This window comes from Panthera tigris, chromosome C1, assembly GCF_018350195.1.
Source record: "Panthera tigris isolate Pti1 chromosome C1, P.tigris_Pti1_mat1.1, whole genome shotgun sequence".
Classification (NCBI taxonomy): domain Eukaryota; kingdom Metazoa; phylum Chordata; class Mammalia; order Carnivora; family Felidae; genus Panthera; species Panthera tigris.
The window spans coordinates 162,148,872-162,167,347 of record NC_056667.1 but is presented as its reverse complement, the minus strand read 5'-3'; the positions used below and the strand labels follow the sequence as shown (position 1 = coordinate 162,167,347).

The 18,476-nt window shown below is 45.7% G+C and overlaps 1 non-coding gene across 1 annotated transcript; it reads right to left on the bottom strand.

Annotated features, from left to right (window-relative positions):
• Positions 1–2,234: 2,234 nt before the first annotated feature.
• On the bottom strand, positions 2,235–2,397 carry LOC122241793. Its single transcript, XR_006222014.1, has one exon. It is a non-coding gene; the product is annotated as a U1 spliceosomal RNA (small nuclear RNA).
• Positions 2,398–18,476: the final 16,079 nt, after the last annotated feature.

The window sequence follows — 18,476 nt, the reverse complement described above, 5'->3', positions numbered from 1 at the left end:
TCAGAACTTCCAGTCCATGGGGACTATTCCTGCTCTCTCCTGCTACTGCTCTTGAGCAAGAGAGGGACTCGGATAACTGAATGCACTCGATGAGGATAAAACTGTATGCAAATTCACGTTCCAGAAAGAACAAAGGCTATCCTTTGAACTGAGAAGTTGGAAAAACTGGCCCCAAACAAATACTTAGTACTCTAAGATGTAGAAATATTTGCCTATGCGACCAGGCAAACAGGATGGATGGATGCATGGATGGATGGACGGACAGACAGGTAGATACATGGACAGATTGATTAAAAAGAGCTCCTCTGGGGGTGCCTGGGTGGCCCAGTCGGTTAAGCATCCAACTTTGGCTCAGGTCATGATCTCATGGTTTGTGAGTTCAAGCCCCGCATCAGGTTCTGTGCTGACAGCTCAGAACCTGGAGCCTGCTTTGGATTCTGTGTCTCCCTCTCTCTCTCCACCCCTCCCCCACTTGCTCTCTCTCTCTCTCTCTCTCTCTCTCTCTCAAAGATAAATAGAAATTACACACACACACACACACACACACACACACACACAAAGAAAGAGCTCTTCTGTTTATGACTTCTGTTGCAGAAAGTTGCCAGTTATTCAAAAGGAACATTATCCTGGTTCTTTTTCATTTCAGGCTTTTACCCCTGCATGTTTGCAGATTGCTTAATTACTTCATTGGGCTTTGGAACTCATACATTACAGATACATGATCATCCAAGTCATTACCTGCATATTTTCCCATTAAGAATAATTATAGCTCTTACCACCACTGCCCATGTACTTATGTCCTGCAGGCCTGGGCACACTGAAGTAATCATCTTTTGAAAATGATCTTGATGGGCGAGTGTTGCGTGCACAATCGGTAATGAGCAAGACGAGGTGGGAAGATTTCCATCTCCTCCATTATTGAGTGGTTCAAAAGTCACATTCTTGTTATTTCATCACAGTGCCATGCAGGACGCTGAGGTGGTTTATGTTCTCCAGAAAAGTGAGTTAGCACTGAATGCGGAGACAAGACCCACGGGATGCGGGATTGTATCTCCCTCTCTATGGATTATCTTTCTGAGCCCGGGCACATCACCCATTTCCTGGCTCAATGTCATTGTCTACAAAATGGGATTTATAAGATGCTTTAAAAACCTCCGATCATCAAATCTGAGATGGGACAGTCTTATAGATGGCAGCATAGCTTTTTATCCTGATTAAGAGCCCAAGTTCTGGAATAATGGCTCTTCTACTTTATCAACTCTGTAACCTTGGGCATGTTACTTAACCTCCTGGAGCCTCAGTTTCCACATCTGTAAAGAGGAGATAGTCATAGTCCATGCCCCTTAGAGATTCAGCGAGATCCCACTTGTAAAGTACTTCTCCCGGTTCAGGATACAGGTGAAAGTCCAGGGAATGTTGGCTATGACTATTATCATCAGATCTAAACTGGAAGAATCTGGGGACTGTTCAACATAGCTCAGGCAACACATCTAAATTAAAAACAATAATTGCCTGCCAGATAAGAGTCCGAAGACATTGTGAAGGGGTCACATGTTATTTTAATCAGTGGATCATGAAGGCGTTCAATTTCAAAGGTAGGAGACAGACAAGCTAGCAGATGTTCGAAAAAATGTTAGATTATAACCAAGAAAAAACTGTTTCAATGACTGGTTGGTAAATACCCTATAACCGGTTTCTTCAAGAGTTAATTATTCTTAAGTTTTTAAAAAATCTTTTTGTTTTATTTTCAATACAGCTAAAAAGCATTCACTGTTAAGTTTCTTAGATTTTACATAAGCACTGAAAAGCCTCCATTAAATTGCCTATTACCGCCTAGAAAAGGTTAATATTTTTGTAAATCATTCCACTAGCCCTCACCCATGGTCTGTCTTATTACACTCCCCATTTCCAATAAATAACGTTGCTCTGTATACACTCTCCCTACATATTGCTCTTTGTACTTAGCTGTGTATTAGAAGCAACTTTTTATGCCACTTAATATTCTTTTCATTTTCTTTAAGGCAATTTATTTCGCCGAGTGTGGTGGTCGGCTGGTTATTTTGGTTTGTCCCCAGCTGGCTGTCAGGAGCAACTATGTAGCCTAAGCCTTCGGATACATTTCTAGAGGTGGGCTGGCTAGATCAGTGAAAATGTACTTTTTTAAAACAGCAAGCATTGTTTGTCAAACTCTCATATTTCTACCTTGATTTGGACACATAGATACACCATCTTTTTGAAGTGTGAACACAGTCAGTCCCCCACCACAAACGATGCAGTCGAGTTTCCCACCGCTGGGTAAACTGCAGAGGTCAGCAGCTTACCCGTCGTGCCATGGGTAAGCCTCGCCCTGGGAACACTACCTTCGTGATGACGGTATCTCCCCTGCCGGGGAAATATGCCACGTCCTCATCTCAGCTAGAATTTGGTGCCCCCACTGGAAAAAAAAAAAAAAAATGTGTGTGTTTCTTCTGGGACAGACTGTCTTTGAAGCGGGTCCTGCTGGCACTAGTCGGTGGTGCTGTAAGAAGCAAATGGCCAAGGGTTCTGAGCACGGTGTCTACCTGGGTCCCGGTGGACTAAACATGTCACATGTATAACCTTCTTAGCCGTGCTTCCCATGAGCGGGGGACAGCATAAACTTGAGTGTCCGGGCCAATATGCCCAACTGAATATGACTGTCGAAGTGTCTGGGGCTCTTGGTTTTCCAGGACACGTTTGTGTCACTGATGTGAGCCGGCTGTTGTTTAAAACTGTCTGTTCAGGAACTTCAACCCCTTTTTTAAAGGGATTTGAAATATAAGCTTCTATGGGCACAGCATATCCCCGGGAGGAGGCGCAAGCAACTGGGGACAAGGTTTGCCTCTGGCCAGGGAAAGGGAAGGGATTGCAACTGGGCGAGAGACATCCTTCACACTGGATCCTTCGCACGGTTTTGCTTTCTTACCGGGTGCGCGTATACAAAAGGGAAATTTTTCAGCCAGAAAGACGAAGCCCAAAAGAGACAAGCATGCATGTAGATGTTTCGCGTTGTCAGCTACCGGATTAGGAAAACAAGCAAAACAAGGTACTTGAATCATTTCACAAAAAGGGTATACATAGTTGCGTATTTAAGAATGCAAGGTCTGGAGGGGCGCCTGGGTGGCTCAGTCGGTTAAGTGGCCGACTTCGGCTCAGGTCATGATCTCGCGGTCCGTGAGTTCGAGCCCTGCGTCGGGCTCTATGCTGACAGCTCAGAGCCTGGAGCCTGTTTCAGATTCTGTGTCTCCCTCTCTCTGACCCTCCCCTGTTCATGCTCTGTCTCTCCCTGCCTCAAAAATAAATAAAACAGTAAAAAAAAAATTAAAAAAAAAAAAAAAAAGAATGCAAGGTCTGGAGCCAGACTGCCTGGGTCCATAACACAGCTCTGTCGCTTACTAGCTCTGTGATCTTAGACAATTACCAACCACCCCGTACGTCAGTGTCCTCCTCCATAAAATGGGGCTAATTGTACTCCCTACTTCACAGTTACTTGCATTCTGTGAGTAAAAACACAAAAGCCCCCAGAACAGTAACTAGCACACAGCATGTGATCATTGTAGATTAGCTATCATTATTGCTACGGTTGTCGCTATCATTCTTCATTCAAATTTTGCCATGTTATCATTACAACAGCAAAGAGCCCTCCCCACGATTTGTAGGTTTTGAAAAGTAAAGGGCAATTTTACTGCAAGTGTCTAACCGATTTGAAGTTATTTCCAACTATGCAAATAGTCAATGGGAGAGGGAGAGGGGTGCCAAACTTCCCTTTAGTTCTTAGTGGTTCCAGATTTGAGAGCTGGCGCCCACAAGTCTTTGCAAGAGTAGGTGACCCAAATCATCTGGGGAGTTTGGTTTTTGTTTTCTTTGTGCGTCAACGCGATCTTGTTTCTCTCTTCTTTTGCGCATGGGTGGGGTGCGGGCGGCGGGGGAAGAGACGGTGGTTGAACAAACGGCAGAAACTCGAGTTTCAGTACCCATTTAATGCGATTGCCCCTTAACTGTGTAGGCGCAAACATTTTTACATTTTAATTCCAGTATAATTAAGAGACAGGGTTATATTAGTTTCAGGTGTACAACAGAGCGATTCAACCATTCTATGCGTTGCTCAGTGCTCATCACGATAAGTGTACTCTTAGGGAAGCACGTTTTGAAATCAGTATTTGCCTAAGGAAACCATTCACGAGATAGGAAGGCGTTAAAGCTTCCTGAAAACATTCTAATCCCACCTACTGTGCATAATGTGCTCAGTCATTGGAAATGTATTGCCGGCAAAGCAGATGATGTGGTGACGGGGACAAGTAGACTCTGCTGTCACACAAGCCTGGATACATTCCCTTGCCCAACATTTTACCGAACGTGATAAACATAGTGCTGTTACTATGCCTGTTTTATGGGTGACCCTTGCTGCCTTATATCAGTGTGGCTCTTCTCAAGCTGCCAGTGTCAGCAGAGTGGGATCTCTCCTCCAGGATTTCAGGGTCAGGCCATCCCAAACTCAGGTCAACATATTTAATTAATGAGAGTACAGCAGATGCTAGTTTTAAGGATTCTATCCTGAGGTCTTAGCCGATTCACTGCTATGCCTCACACACAATAAGCATTTGCTGAATGAAGCCCCAAATTGAACATGAGGGTGTAACATAGCATTGCCCCCATGAAGACAAGGCTACCTAGGGGCGCCTGGGTGGCTCAGTCGGTTAGGCCTCTGACTTCGGCTCCGGTCATGATCTCGTGGTTCGTGGGTTTGAGCCCCGCATCGGGCTCTCTGCTGACGGCTGGGAAGCTGGAGCCTGCTCCGGATCCTGTGTCTCAGTCTCTCTCTGCCCCTGTCCGCCTTCTCAAAAATAAGCATTTTTTAAAAATTGAAAGGAAAAAAAAAAAAAAAAAGACAGGACTATCTCAAGTGCTCTGGATCCACCAAATGTTCAGGCATAAAAAGGCTGTGTTGTTTGGTCCAGCGTTGCTCAGTCCACTGCTAAAGGTGATTCAAACAGGGTTAAGGGTAGGAATTGGGTCCAAACAAGCAAGTCTAGTTAGAAAACATTTTCGTTGCATGCACACGGGTTGTGTTAAGCTTGGAATTCTGATTCCCAGCACGACCGATGATAATACCTTTAAAAATAAACTGAAAATTGGCTTGTTTAATTGTGCCAAGTGATTCAAAATCCAAGAAGGGTCAAAAAGTGGGCCCCAGGAGGAATGATCTGATAGACAGCCTAAAAACAGACTGAAAGTAACATAACGTTGTACGGGAACTATACTTCCATAAAAACTGAACGTCGAAACAGAGACAAACGTCTATCCTACTCTCTTCTGCTGCAGCATCCGTTTTGCCCCATCATTACAGCAGGAAGCAATGAGCAAAGATTGTTCCGTACGCCACAGGGCTCCTCCTGCGGATTAGACACTTTCTTTGAACAGGGATGTAACTGCACAGCATAATTTTAAAGAAAGATCACCCATAATGTTACATACCTTTTGAGTAAAAATTGAGTGAATTATATTTAAACCTCCTAAATTAGAGTTTGTCAAGACACCAGACCCAGACATTTCAAGAGCAATGTGGTAGTGAAACACCAAGATACTTGATGGGTACAGATTAACTGACAGGATCATGTGCTTGTCTTGTCCGCGGCCCCAAACTGTATGGCATTCCCATTGTTACGTTTCCCCCATCTACCGGGAAGAGGTGGGTTCCTGGGATGCAAACAGTCTTGATGATATTAAGGCTGAGATGGCCCTTTGGGGTTTGTAGGCATTTTAATTATAGTGCATTTGTTTTATAATTTTAACTGAGGTTACTGGATAAACATTTGTAACGCATCCTCATTATTAGGCTAAGGAAAGAAATCTATTTCTGCCAACAGAGAGCATATAAATCTTCACTACCTCTTTGGTCCCCACTAGTTTACATTTAGAACATCACACCTTTTCTGAAAAGCTGTTGGAGACATATGCTCTCGTTATTGTCCTTCAGTGATTTATCACTTAACTCTGAAACAGGCAATATATCCAACTTACCCCCTAACTGGTGTCCTATTCCAATTATCATTAATTAGGTCAAAATATGTTACTTTTACACAAAGCATGATTTTTAAAATCTTATGCTTTGAACCACCAGTGGATATTTGTACATTTCTTTAGCTAATATTTATTGAAAACCCATTATGTGCCCAACACTGTTAGTGGTATTTTTTAAATTTTTTTTAATGTTTATTTTTGAGAGAGAGAGACAGACAGACAGACAGAGACAGAGCGCAAGCAGAGAAGGGGCAGAGAAAGAGGGAGACACAGAATCCGAAGCAGGCTCCAGGCTCTGAGCTGTCAGCACAGACCCTGATGCGGGGCTCAAGCTCACGAAACGCGAGATCATGACCTGAGCCCAAGTTGGATGCTTAACCGACTGAGCCACAAAGGTGCCCCACCAGTGGTATTTTTTAAGCTTCCCAAATAGATCTCAAACTTTTCATATGAAAAGTTTATTCTCAGAGAGAGAGAGAAAGAGAATTTGTGAGAAAAGCCCCAGTGTCAGAAGGTAAATATATGATTGTGGCTTTTTATACCAGCTCTGTCAATGATCCGCGTGTGACCCACAAGTCACGTATCTCTCTGTGCCTCTGTTTCTTCACCTGCAACAGAGTAGTAGTAATTTTTTCTTGACCTGATTCAGCTGTTAGGAGAAAGAGCTAATAAAAATTGTTGTGAAGTACCATGAATATTGAAAAGTGCATCATCATCATGATTAATAATAACGTATAAAGCTCAAATATTGAAATGACTCTCTGGCATCATTCCAAATCAAGAAATATAAGCTCTGGCCTTGCATAGTAATGAAGAGAAACAGTGTGAGATACTCTTATTGTACCGGTTCAAATGAACACAGTGATGAATATCTTTAATTACAGTGTATTCTGTAACAGTGTGTGTGTGCGTGCCTGTGCATGCATGAGTGTGTGTGTGTGTGTGTGTGTGTGTGTGTGTGTGTTAAACTAAATGTATTGCAGTCCTCTCAATAATACATCCAGGGTTCAAACAGAACCATTCCAAAACTAGGCAGACATTTGTATATCTGTACCTAACCTTAGAATGGGATGCTCATTTTGATAGAGGACGCAAGCAGCTAGCGGTCCTCTGTTAAAGAAAGTTGGCTCTGATTTCATAGATCTCAAAATGTGTCATCCTCACGTTAGCTGACTATCTGGCACCTAATGAGAAAAACAAATTGCTTTTACTTTCCACAAAATACATTTGCATTTAGAACTTTTTTTTTTGACTCGTAAAAGGTTTATAAAGCATCCACTCAAACCCTTCTACCTGCATTTTTCACCTAAAAGGGTCTTTATGAAATCTTACGGTAAATTTAATAACCCTCTTCAATAAACATGAGCTTTTATGAGTATGACATATCTAAATAGACTCAATGGTCTGGGAATAAAATCTGCATCAGTAATATTTTCAGTGCTGTAATATCTTCCATATTAAGCCATGTACCGAGTCGACTCCTCCATAAGAAAAAAAAAAAATTAGTCTCCAAGTTTAAGAAAGCAACTGGTCACTGAACACTTGGGTGACTCATTAAGTTCAATGTGAAATGTCCTGATGTGTACAATATCGAGCTTCCTAATATTCGAACATTAGCATCTTTCATTTCTTCCATTTTCGGCAAATGCACATTATAGAAATAACTTTAGAAACGGCCTTCAGTAATCATTCATACTGAGTTTTTCAGGAAAGGGGCCTTCACATGAAACGCTTGGGGATTTCAGCTGCCTCCGCGGGGAACTTCTGCTTGGGTGAGCTGCTGACGTGAGCCCTATTGCCGCGGTATCTCATGGCTCCTTTCACCAGGTAAGCTACCAAATTAGGCATGAGGCTGGGACCCTCATTTCTCCTATTACTGGTGTGGATCAGTAAGGAAGACAGGAAAACGCTAGTGACTTTTTTATAGCTGCTATATAACACGAGAATGAAATGTCAGAGCCCTGGAAACTGCATCTCTCTTAGTCCTATCAAAGCTCGTCCAGCTACTGCTGATACTGAGACTTGCCCCTCGCCTTCAACGTTGCCTTGTCAGCAGGTAGCAATTTAAAATTCAGCAATGCAGAGCAGTCCAAAGAGTCAAGGCATCCTGATTGGGATTCAGTAGTTACTGAACATCTATCTACATGCGCTAAGGGCTTGGGCAAACCTTCAGGGCATCCCACCTTCACCGTCTTAAGGTAGCACACTTCCCACAATTAGACATACTCTTGGGAAGTTGGATGTAAATTGTTTCCTCGATAATTAATTCATACTTATAACACACCAAGGGATTGCGGTCTAAAATATGATGAACGCTTTCACACAACTTGTTTTCGAATTCTTAAATCATGTCTTTTTTCAATCAAGATTTACATATTTAAATTAAGCTTCGCTTAAAAGCAGAATAGACAGAGCTCGATGAAACCAAAACAAAACCACGGATTCTCGTTTTAGTCCTTATTTCTAGCTCCTCTTGCCCTCTCATAATTTCTTTTAAAGTTTACTTATTTATTTTGAGAGAGACAGAGACAGTATGCGTCGGGGAGGAGCAGAGAGAGGGGGGCAGAAAGAGAGAATCACAAGCAGCCTCGACGCCGGCAGCACGGAGCCTGAGGCAGGGCTCAAATTCAGGAAACCATGAGATCCACGACTGAGCCAAAACCAAGAGTTGGATGCTTAACCCACTGAGCCACCCAGGTGCCCTCTCATGGTTTTTTTTAAGCAGACTTTCTAGCCTGAAGCAAATGGAGAAAATATGTCCAACAGTCAAAAAAGCTGTTTCCTCTGCTTTTTGAGTTCAAACGTCCTTTTTTCAAATCATTAGATGATAAGAAGCAGAATGATTGGAGTGGAAGAGCGAGGGGTCAACGAAAGACCACAGGAGGAAACGATTCAACTGTGCTTTTCGCCTTCATACCACAGTTATCCTTATCCTGGACTCCACAACTCTGGACACGAGCACTCGGAAACCAAGAGGGACCTTCTCCTTTCCTGCTTACTTCTTCCATCAATCACCTCAGGCTAGAAGCAGCAGAATTGCCTGGCCTGCATGCCCCTCCTGCTCAAGTTCCCAGTCCTCACCTCTTCCCTGGCTCTTGTCCGCCATTTTGGTGACCCTGGAGGCAAAAGCGACTTGTGAATTTTGTAGGACGCTTAGACAAAGCCGAGTTAGGCAATCTCAGAAGACACACCCAGGCCTCACCTTGAAATCTTCCTCGCCCCCAGCCTCTTCTCCGCAGACAGGTGAAAACAAATAAAGGAAGCCTCCTTCAAAAAACAGAGTCGGGAATCCCTGAAGGGGGCGCTCTCACACACATGGCACTCCTTGCAGCAGGCATAACCAGTAGAAAGAAGATACGAATTATCTTGACAAGGGAGGACATTTTTTCACCTAGAAATTTCATCTCATGCTTTTAAGAAAAAGAAGGAAGACCCCTCCCTGCCCCAGCAACAATGGGCTCACCACAGCTTGTGGCCAATGAGAAACTGCCCCAACTTCAAGCTCTTGTTCTTAGCCAATGAACTGTTCTTCAAAGCAACCCTCCGCAGTTTCCTCCTCTCCTCCATCAGAGCAAGCCCCTCTCCTTTGTTCTCAGGGCCTGCCTATGGATCACCGTAGTTTCCTTGCCCCAAATTGCCTTTCCTCTGTTATTTCCCGAATAAACTCATTTTGCTAGTAAAATACCTGGCTATTGTATTTTTAAGGTTGATAACAGCAGCAACCAAGTGACAGTTGGTCCAAAGGCTGACAAAGAAAACAGAAATAAGTGAAAAAGGCCTCCCGTTAATCAAAAAAATTAATCAACCGAATAGATCATTGTTTTAAAACTTGTTTGTAAGGCCTTCAGCCGTGCCTGCCACCCACAGAGCACTGGAGGGTATCTGCTGGGATCCTTGCCAGCCTGGACCGGGAACCCAATCTTAGTGCCAGAGAGCTCCCAATGACCATAAAGACTCTTCCTAAGGCCTGCATAGCTGTACCTGCTAAATGTTCAATTCCCAAGAATCAGCGAAGCCTACTGCTCCAAATTGCTGCATTTTAAAACTACCAACTAAAATGAATGGGGTGATGATACAGAGAAAAGGAAACATTTAAGGATAATGAGCACAGAGCACAGAGCTTCATCCTACGCAGGGGGGAGAAAGGTCAGTAAATGTAGCACACAAATAATAGTCCTTGCAAATCATCTCCTAATTAATCCTCATCCAGCCAAAAGGTACTAGTTTAACCTTTTCATTCTGGGTTTCTCACAATATTTACAAACCACTGCCTCTCAACAGGAATGGAAAACACATCCATTCTGGAAGCTTCGGGACTGAGCGTGCCCCTAAATGTGCTCCAACAGGACAGGGGGAAAGGCGCCTGGCACTGCCCCTCCTCCTGCTGAGAACAGTGGAGTCGGATCACGCCATCAGAAGCCACAATCCAATCACTTAGGACTGTTGTCTCCATTTTCCGTGCCAGAGTTCCATGTGCTTCGTGGCAAAGCATTTTGGGTTTTGTTTTGTTTTCAAATCACAGAAATATAATTGATCCTTCTAAAACAATGGAGCTGGCCTCAATAAAAGTAAAAAAAAATAAAAAAAATAAAACACAGGTCTCCCTTAAATCCTCCCCAAGAGTATAATTGGTGATTAATTAGAAAACTTCGCCAAAAGGCATTTTAATCCATAAGGTAAGTCCACAGCATGGGGATGCTGAGAATACAGAACATTCCAGAAGGTGCAGGGGCAGAATTTCCCAAGCAGTTTTTCCAAATACATAATTTCTCAAGAGAAGCATATCGGTAAGCAACTTATAGCTTTGAAAACCTCAATTTGGAAATGCTGCGAGGCACCTACTTAATACCCTCCTTTGAAACCCCTGTAGTGCTGAACTGGCCCCACTATGAACCAAAATTGAGGAAAATAAAGCGGTAGCCTCAGCTTTTACATCACACCCCCATCATTCCAGGGCCACTCCAGCCAGCACACAGCCCTTACCCACAGGGTCTGTCGCCTCCAAACACTGTCACCTGAAGAATCAGAGAGCCATGGAAGATCAGAGTGTGGGGGTGGAGGGGTAGGGAGAGGAGGGGCTCAGACCCCAGCCCGATGATCATCACTGCGGCATTGACCGGAAGAATTATAGCAAATAACATTTATTACATGCTTACTGTATGCCAGGCATTTTTAAGTTCATTATACTTTTCATCACTGATGATGAAACCCCTCTGCGACAACCCCTCAAGGTCAGTGCCATTGCCATACCAGTAATATAGACGAGGAAGCTGAGGCCCAGAAAGATTCGATTAATTCACCCGAGGTCACACAGAGTTCGTAAAATATGAGTTTGTTGCAAAGAAGCAGGCGGCATTGAATACTTTGAAGAAGGTAGAGGAGATCGCCTGGGGCTGCAGAAGGGAAAGGGGGATCCTACCCTGCGAGCAGGAAGTATGGTTTTCCAATCCTGGCCAGTAACTAGGGTTTGCACATTCACCAGACTGACTTCTGTCCAGGGTTACAGCATGCCGGGGCTGCCTCCATCTTCCCTCGACATCGCCCTTTCTCGAATGGTGGGTGACAATTACAGGTGTTACGCAGGGCGTCCTGCTGCTACAGATTTATTTAAATTTAATTCCACAAATATTTACTGAGCTTTTAGGCAAGGTGCTGCACCCGAGACCACAGGCGACAGACCATTTGTTCCTGCCCGGCCAGAGTTTAAAATAGAAGGAAAAATGAACGGCTCCCACATCCCGGACACTTGTCCCGGTGGGACCCTGAACTTGACCCATGTGTGGCAAACTGGCTTCTAACTGCACTTCCCACACACCTTCGCCTGAAGAGGAGGGAAGGGCTACGTTGCGGCAGACCTTGGCACTGGAGAAGCCATGAAGATTGACAGAGAGCTGGCAAGAAGCCTGGGGCAGGAATTAAAAAGGGTCCCAATCACCAAGGTGCCTGTTGCTGGAGCTGAAGGCTTCCTTGCGTGGGCTCGGCTTTCTAGGCTGCGCGAGGGGCTGGGACTCAGATGTCAACCTTCTGGTCACGCAACAATGAAAATGAGGGGGGATAAAAACCACCTCCATACTGAGCGCCTTTTACAACAGCACAAGGCTGCGGCAATGCTTTGGAGGATTAGGCCCTGTCACAGCAAATTGCTGCTGGGGAAATACCGCCATCCGTTACCGGATAAGCTCCCACCAGCGAAGTAACCCAAGAGGGCCCCGAATCCTCACTTTGGGGAGGCTAATTTGAGAGGAGGAAGAGACACGAGGTTATCAGCTGTCCTTGGGGAACAAATCAGAGCCTCAGAGCTGGGATTGGAGAATGGTTCTGATTTGCAGAGGTCTCTGCCTCCTGTGGTCAGGTTCTCAAAACGCAGAGCCCCGAGAGAAAGAACTAAGTAGGTTACTCATCTCTGGTCAAGACTCTAGCCTAGAACAAACCAGGGGCCAGGCATAGAGGCAGCACCTACCAAGTTGCCTTCAGGGTAGGGTCAGGTCACACACAGGCCAGAGGAGATTCCATAACACCTGGCAGGAGACAAGCGACCGGTGCAAAACCGGGAGCACGCAGGGCTTCCCAGGATTGTGTGACGCAAAAGCCTTAATCTGTTTTGACGGAGAGGTTGAATGATAGAAGTGTCAGTCCCTAACACGCCTGCCTGGAAACCAGCGATAGGGCCCTGGGTCCTCTGTGAGCCACCGAGGGCTTCCTCTGATGAAGGTAAGCTCACGCCTCCACATGGGGGTGGAGGGAGCCCAGCATGTGGCCCCCGACAGTGGAAGGAAGGTGACAGCCTCTCGTGGTACCTGAGATGACAAGGCAGAGACAGGAAGGAGTACCCCAAAAAGGGTCTCCGATTTTTAAAAAGTCTGCCCAGTCCCTTGGAATAAAGAAATACGAGCGAGACCTGGATGCCACAGATAAACCGTGTCTTCAGCGGTACCACGGGGAAAGCCATCTGGTCTTTGCCACCGGTTCCTGGCAGACGGTTTCTAAAACCTTTGGAATCTCTGGGGTCGTAAGAGCTTCTTTTGTATGCTGGAGATTGAGTTCGTCCCCAACGACGGGGGGGGATGGAAACGATCATGCCCACTTAACGACACCTCTGTAAAAACCCCTAAACCGTGGGAGCTTCCGGGTTGGTGAGCACTGGGAGGCGCTGGGACGGTCCCGCACCCAGAGAGGGCTCAGAAGCTCCTCACCCCTTCCCGTATAACCTCGCCCTACACATCTCTTCCATCTGGATGTTCCAGACTTGTATCTTTGGCAGTCAAGCCGTAGCAGCAAGTAAAGCACTTTCCTAAGTTCTGTGAACTGTTGGCAGCAAAGGATCAAACCCAAAGAGGGAGTCGTGAGAAGCCCCCGATGTACGGCCAGTCGGAAGTACAGGGGGCAACCGGGACCAGGCTGATCAACTCCAGGCAGTTAGCACCAGAACTGAGTCAAATTGTAGGACACCCCCGCTGGTGTCCGCAGAGGACTGGAGGGCCGCTTGGCGTGGAAACCCCCCAACGCTTTTGTTGTCAGAGGAGGCGCGAGCACAAACAGCTCAGCTCAGGACGTCTTCTTTTTTTTTTTTTTTTTTTTTTTTTTAGTTTATTTATTTTTGAGACAGAGAGAGCATGAACGGGGGAGGGGCAGAGAGAGGGAGACACAGAATCAGAAGCAGGCTCCAGGCTCTGAGCCATCAGCCCAGAGCCCAACGCGGGGCTCGAACTCACAGACCGAGAGATCGTGACCTGAGCTGAAGTCGGATGCTTAACCCACTGAGCCACCCAGGCGCCCCGGTCAGGACGTCTTCTTACACGTGCCGCAGAACGTGTGCATGGTAAATTAGCAAGGGTGGAGATCTTTTTCTCATGGGAGAAGGTCAAAAGATAGTGAAAATGTTATCCTCCTGGCAACCTCTGCACACCTCAGAGGGGCCCCCCTGTTGCAAAATTCCTGATAAGATTGCTTGGGACGGAAACTGCCAGGCGGCCCTTCCCCCAACCCGCCGGCCTGTTCTAAACACGGAGGAGGGAGGTATTGCTCAAGAGACGGAGAGGCAAGATGAGAGAAGGAAGCCCGGAGGCAGTGGCACAGTGGATGGCAGGAGGTTCATTGGCCAAAGCCACCAAGTGCCTTTGAGCGCGTTGATTGGGGAAGGGATTGCACCCACTGAGGCGTTGAATCAGCAGATGCGCTCAAATGCCAGAGCCAGAGATCGAAAGGTGGGGCTAGAAAGGGATGTTTGGGGGGAAGGGCAAGAAAGAAGGTGGCTTGGCCACCCATACGTGTAGCGCCCACAGCCCGGAAGCCTCAGGCTTTCTGGGGGACCTATGCCCTTGTCCTCTCCTTGCTCATAGAGATGCCCCATGTGCCCCATCATCCCTCTTCCCCTTTGCCCTTGAACTTCCCCTCCCTCGCACTCCCTCCTCGCGTTGCCCGTCAGGCTCCCCCAGCCCAATCAATGCTAGCTCACAGACCTCTCATTCCCCCTTTTTATGTGAAGCCATTCACAGGGTCATCCCGACTTCCTTGCTCTTGTTAGAGAATTCCTCCATAGGCATTCAGATGCTGCATGACAATTGACAATATCTCACGCCACGCAAATGACCTGGTCTTCGATGCAACCTACCGGCACAGGGGGATGTTCCGGTTTTACAGTTAGTGTGCATACGGAGAAGAACAATTTAAAATAAAGAATCGGAGGACTACATATTATAATTTGTCATTGTTAAAGAATGAAAGCGATTGGATAAGTAGACAGGACAAATACGTGCAAGATAATATTGACAGCATGTTGGCTAATCAAACACCCAATCATCTTACCTGCCACGAGTGAGAATTTGGTTAAACATTTTGATGATGTACAGAATAGCTTGTGGAGGGATTCGTTCCCAGGTAATTGGCAGGAACTGCAGCTCATTAAATTAGCTCTCATCTGACATGCCAAATGATACTCACAGTTGATCCGTTAGATCATCAGCAAGCAATTGTTTATCTCTTCCATGAGCCAGGATGACAAATAAGCAATTTTAGCCAAAAGGGTTAAGGCCAGTGCCAATCATTATTCACACAGCAATTTAACTGATTCTGTGGCAATCAATACCATGCGTTCAAAATGCAGTACAGCAGTTTCTTCCACATTGTGGGACCCTTTATGCGAATATTCTGCCAGAATACAAACAAACAAAATGCTAAATGAAGACAGGTCTCAAATGTAGTATTTGTCATCTGATTTGAAGGGAGTGGGGTGATCAGCAAACCTAGAGGCATTCACATGGGGCAGTTGGGCAACACGGCAGGTACCTGAAGAGAGCTCCCACCCGGATTATTGGGGTAGCCGGTGAGAAATCATGAGAGGTGGCAGGAGAAAAGTGGCAGAGGCTGGTTTAGTGCCCACACCAGGTTTATCGACCTCATCAGGAGACCTGAGATAATGGTGGATAAAACAGCTCTCGGTGGCTACTTTTTGCTCTCCGTTTCCATTCACTTAATCAAGTGTCCACTTGAGATTAGCTGAGGAAGGGCTTCTGCATCACGGTGTCTTATTTAATTTGCCTATCAGCATGGCTGGCCCTTGTCCCATAATAGATGCTGTTTCCTTCTCTGACCCACCTTTTCTCATCTTGCCTAAGTCTCCTGACACTGTGGCAAGATTCTAAATTGTTGGGACAGCATCTCCCCTCATGGAACAAATAGCCAAAATAGAGTAACAGGGAAAGCTACCACGAATGAGGAGCTTAAAATCTCAGAGCCGGAGCCCGGAAACTCAGCCATCACCCTGCCACTCGGCGAGATAGGCACCAAGTGGGGTAAAAGCACTAAGATGGCCCCGTCTCCAGTCTTGATTTCCCTCTCACTGGAACAGGCAGACTCATATCTGGTTTGTGAATTATGTGAGTGCTTTGTTTCTTCTTCTTACCTCGACTGGGAGTTGTGGTCACTTAGCCGTTCCGCTCCTCATCTGGTATGAACGTTCAAGAAGCAGAAATTCAAGCCAAGAACAGCCTCCTCAGATGTCGTCTGTGCTGATAAAATATACAGAGGAAAAGAGGATTGAAGCTGTTGCCTAACACGAGGCTTTAAGGTCATTTCACTATTCCCAACCCTTGTGTTTTCCTTGGCCTCCCAATCAAGATAATCAAAGTTTGGTCATAAATCTCCTTGGTTAAGAGCCCTCTTTATGATATGTTCCAGTAATCATTGTGCTAATCAAAAGCCCTGAGGAAACATGGTACGATAGGTCTTTAAAGCAATATATGTAATTAATGGGGTCATAATATTTATAATCTATATTCATAATTAAAATAATAAATACTATACACAAAGCTCTTTCTCTGGGGTCTTGTCAGACACTCAGTGACAAAGGCCTGAACTGAGTTGGTGGTAATTCAGTGCTAGGAAAAAGCATGGGGTCTGGCCAGATTCTCATCACGGGGAGAAGTTAGAGTGAGAAGGGAGAAAAGTCGAGAATCGGTCCCAAGTCTCTGGCCTAGATTACTTAATAGATGCACAGGTCAGGGAGAGAAGTTCAGCGCCTACTGAGTTTAAGATGCCTTTCGGGTGGAGAGATCCAATAACCAGTTCAACATTTGGGCCTAGAGTTCAAGAGAGATTCGAGTTAGAGGGACAGACTTGGAAGCCGACGGCACATGGTTAATGCCGGAGCCATTCCCAGTGAGTGAGGCCTTGGGGGAGCATGTAAAGATGAAACAGGGCCAAAAGCAAACCTCTAGGAGTACTACATTTAAGGAGCCAGCCAGGGAAAAGCAGTCATCCAAAGGAGGCTGAAATGGGATGAGAGACTAGTGCTGGGGAAACCTCCAGAGTCATCCAGAATGGGTTCACAACTTTCCGCAAAAAAAAGTATCAGGCCCCCTACCATTAATAAATATACCTCAATATGCAACATAATCAGGCCTTAGCTACCCCATCCCCACCAACACCACCCTTTCTGCTCCTCCCTCTGTAAAAAACAAACAAAAAAAAGGCGGTTCAAAAGTGGATAATCATAGTCTTATGTGTCCATGAGTCAAATAAGAAGAATAAAAAGACAAAGTTCTGGGGCGCCTGGGTGGCTCAGTCAGTTAAGCGTCCAACTTTTGATTTCAACTCAGGTCATGATCTCACAGTTCCCGGGATGGAGACCTGTGTGGGGCTCTGCACTGACAGCCTGCAGCCTGCTTGGGATTCTCTCTCTCTCCCTCTCGCTCTCTCTGCCCCTCCCCCACTTGCGCACTCTCTTCCGCTCTGTCAAACTAAATACACTTTTTAAAAAAATTCCACTGACTCTGGCAAAATGGAAAGTATTGAAAAACTCAAAGCATTAATTTCCAGGAAATAATGAACGTAAAAGTCACTTGCAACAGGCTGGGAGATCAGAAAGAGGAGAGGGGGAGAAAGCAGAGGGGAGGTTTTTGCTGTTCGTTTCTGTTTTTCGGGCCAGAGACCTAAGCATGTTTATAGTCTGTAGGGAAGATGCCGGTGGGGGCGGGGGGGGGGGGGGCGGTCCTTTTAGAAATAAAGGACAGATAGATAGATGAGAAAACGAGAGAGAGGTGATAGATGATAGATAGATGATGATGATTATGATGATAGATGATAGATAGATGATAGATAAATAGATAGATAGATAGATAATAGATGATAGATAGATAGATAGATAGATAGATGATAGATAGATAGAGATTTTAAAAAGAAACAATGGAAGGGGAGCAAAAGCCAGGGATTAGCCTTGGAAGGGAAAAGAGCTCCCACATCATGAGCAGCTCCAGGCAAGTAACTATGATTGATAGAACCATAGAGCGATAGGAGAGGAGTTATCCATGCTGCGAGGACTGAGAAAGAGTGGATCTGGGAGGATGCAAATATTGCCTCATGGTTCAAAGGGGCCTCGTCCTGCGGGACATCGTACATTTACGGTGACACCAATTCAGGCAGCTCCATGAATACAGCAGTCTGGGATGCGGGAGCAGAGATGACACATGGTCAGCTTGAGCCACACCGGGAGTTCACAAAGCATAGTTTGAAAAAACAACGTGGAAGCACGAACAGAGAGAGTATGAGCAAGAGAGAAGGGAGCAATCTAACAAGCAGCATTCTTGCTACTGCTGTTTCTGCTTTGCACCGGATACATCCACGCAAGCTAGAACTCCAGCAAGTTCCCTTTCTCTGTAAGCCGCTGCCCGTGCTGCTTGCCTCCTCTTATCCCTTCTCTCCATATTCCCTGTCTACATGCCATCAACCCTCTTCTGTGTTCCAGCAGTGACGGGGATTCTATGAACCACCCTGGCTTTTTGTACCAGGCTATGTCAGCCAGAAAAGTCTCCCCCACTGTGTAGAAATCATTGACTAGAACACTTCCTGCATCGCACAACCCAGCATCTGTCCGGCTGCAGCCACCTGGGTGTTGCTGTTGAGCTGTTTCAATCCCACCCCGTGTGGACCAGACATACAAA